The sequence below is a fragment of the Sinocyclocheilus grahami genome, unplaced genomic scaffold (genome assembly GCF_001515645.1).
Source record: "Sinocyclocheilus grahami isolate Dianchi unplaced genomic scaffold, SAMN03320097.WGS_v1.1 scaffold812.1, whole genome shotgun sequence".
Lineage (NCBI taxonomy): Eukaryota > Metazoa > Chordata > Actinopteri > Cypriniformes > Cyprinidae > Sinocyclocheilus > Sinocyclocheilus grahami.
Window position 1 is genome coordinate 28,303 of NW_015505991.1, and position 3,222 is coordinate 31,524.

Consider the following 3,222-nt stretch of genomic DNA (forward strand, 5'->3'; position numbering starts at 1 on the left):
AAAGGTCACATTAGAAAAAAAAAAAAAAAACACTTAAGCAAAACATGCTCAGGTCAAAGTGTCTGAATCGCGAAGGGTCGCGTGTTGCACATGGCGAAGAAAACTCGTCACCGAGCTATGGAGATCAAGCTAGCGGCTTTCACGCTGACACAAGTGATATTCTCCAAGCAATACATTCAGTGAGAGCTGACATGACTTCTCAATTTGAAACCGTCCTTTTAGCTGTACAAGATGTTAAAAATCAAGTTGCGGAGTGTTTTGGAAGATTGACGCAGACGGAGGAACGCATTTCACAGACCGAAGACTCGATTACTACACTTCAATCGACGACCAGCGCTCTCGAGAAGAAAGTTGCAGCACTTACCTGGAAAATAGATGACCTTGAGAATCGCAGTCGACGCTCCAACCTGAGACTCGTAGGTTTACCAGAAAAATCCGAGGGCATTGTGCATTCTTAGAAAGCTGGTTACCTGAGGCGCTAGACATGGAGCCACTACGAAAACCCCTGGCCTAGAGGGCACACAGGATTGGAAGTATGCGAAGATCTGATACGGACAGGAATTCAACACCGAGAGTGATGATCGCGAAGTTCCTGGATTACAGAGACAAAGAGCGTATAATGAATGCGGCCAGAGTGAAGAAGGACGTGCTGTTCCAAAATCACCGAGTCATGTTTTTCCCAGACCTTTCTGCTGAAGTAAACAAGCAACGGAGACAATTCGACGAAGTCAAGAGGAAGCTGCGAGCTAAGGGCCTACAGTATGGATTCATCTTTCCAGCGCGCCTTCGGTTGACGGTCAATGGCCAATCTCGTGTCTTTCAAACTTCATCCGAAGTTGACGCCTTTCTAACGAATATGTAATTTTGAGACATTATATTAACGAATTGTTTACACTCAGAAATATGTGAATAACGGACGATTATTAATAGGACATACTCCTTCTAAGGGGACAAAGTCATTTCAGCGGAGCACAGGTGGGATGCAATTCATTGTATCATTTAGATGGGGGAAGTTAGAAGTAAAGTAGTGTGTACATTTGCTGGTGGTTCTCGGCAATTCACAGTTGTAGTGTTTAAATGTTTCTATTGGTTAGTGTTTCTAATTATGTTGTTTTCTAGTTTTACTTTTTATGGTCACAAGGTACAGGTGGAGAGTATTAAATTATCTAGTACTATAGGATATGGCAGGGATTATTGGGGTTAAGTGTATTTCTTGGAACTGTAGGGTGCTGCATACTTTTACTAAAATTAAACAAGTAATGACTAGGATAAAGCAGCTACAGTCTAAAATTGTTTTTCTCCAGGAAACACATTTAATGTCTAAAGACATATGTAGAATACGTAATAGATGGCCTGGTCAAGTGTTTTCAGCTTCATTTAGTTCTCAAGCATGAGGGGTTATTACAATGATCCATAAATCAATTCCATTTCAAGTAGCTAAGACAATACAAGATCCATCAGGTAGATATTTAATTGTTCAAGGGACTTTATTATCTAAATCACTGATTCTTGTCAATGTTTATGGCCCCAACGAGGACATCCCCAAATTATATAATAACCTCTTTCTGACTTTATCCAGCCTTTCTGGGTTTTATGTAATTGGTGGGGATTTCAATTGTACACTGGACTATAGAATCTATAGATCGTTCTTCTGGCATTGATCAGTCACATAGACAGACCAGAAAGACCCTTCATTATTTTATAAAGGACTTAACCCTATTAGAAATATGGAGACAGCTACATCCTAAGGATATTCAGTACTCTTGCTTTTCTAGAACAAACCAGTCTTATTCCAGAATTGATTATTTTCTGATTTCAGCAACAATTATGTCATATATCACTGATTGCCTTTATGATACAATAGTAATTTCAGATCACGCCCCTGTATTATTTACTTATAATGACCCTGGGTTATCAGGTGGTCCTCCAGTATGGAGATTTCACCCTAAATGGCTCCTAGACAAAACATTTGGTGAAAATATTACTCAACAGATAGAAATGTATTTTGATATTAACACAACACAAACCTCAGCCTGTATCAGATGGGAAGTTTTTTAAGTTTTCATCAGAGGTGTTCTTATAAGCGTCACAAGCAGTAAATCAAAAGGCTACAAAAAAGAATTGACTGCACTCAACACAAAAATTAAACTTCTTGAAAAAAACTTATCAGATAAAGATGAGTTAACCATTCACCAAGAATTGTTAACTCTTAGAACTAAATACAATGAATTATCTGCCAAAAAAGCAGCTGCCAGCCTTATGATGTTAATCACAAAGGCTCCCGCAGAAGCCTGTGTTATGGCCGCATGATCCAGGAAGTATGAAGCCGAAACCCGGCTTTACTTACCTTCTGGACATATATCGACAACTGAAATAAACACTGCAAGTCGAGCACCCCGTTTCTGAACCCAGCAGCAGGGGTGCCCACCGAGGACCTACCCTAGAAAGGGACAGAAACACACAGGTCCCGGGAAACACTGCAAAGAAACTAGCAGAAGTGTTATACACACAACCACCAGTTCATTAGATACACACATACAAATATTTATATATACATATATTTAGACATGGATCGTACTCACCCACCATGGCTCCCGCGTCGGAGCTCTGTCCGGAGAAGCCTCTAGACCGGACCATCAGTAAGGTGGTTACTATGATTTAACCATAGAACCAACCAAAAACGTCATAGGTCCAGAAGGAGACTGTTATGCAGGAAGCTTCCATCTAACCTCGGTCAGGTGGAGATATGGTGGTTACAGGGGAATTAGGAAGGGGAAGAAAAGGGTAGATGATACACCCCCTGAGGGAAAGAGTGGATACTTGAGTATTACTCCGATCCGGACGAAAGCGCTGATGCCTTGTCTGGATCACATCCCTCAGGTTTTGCCTACCTCCCTTTGACTCACGATACTTCCTATCCCTACCCGCAGGCGGAGGAGGAGCGCAAGTCGCGACACTAGCCTTCTGTGCTCGTCTCTGATCCTCAAACCGAGACGGGCCAGGACCCCTGGGTTGTTCGGGCTCAGACCTGGACCTTCGTGGAATGAAGGTTTTGAAGGTTTTGACCGTCTCAACGGATGTACCAAAAAGTTCAGAGGGCGAAACCGGGGCATCGAGAAGAAAACCCCTTTCTTTCTTCCCGATGTCTGCCAGGTTTACCCACAGCTGCCTCTCCGTTACTACCATCGCCGCCATAGATCTGCCCATGGCAGAGGCAGCCTG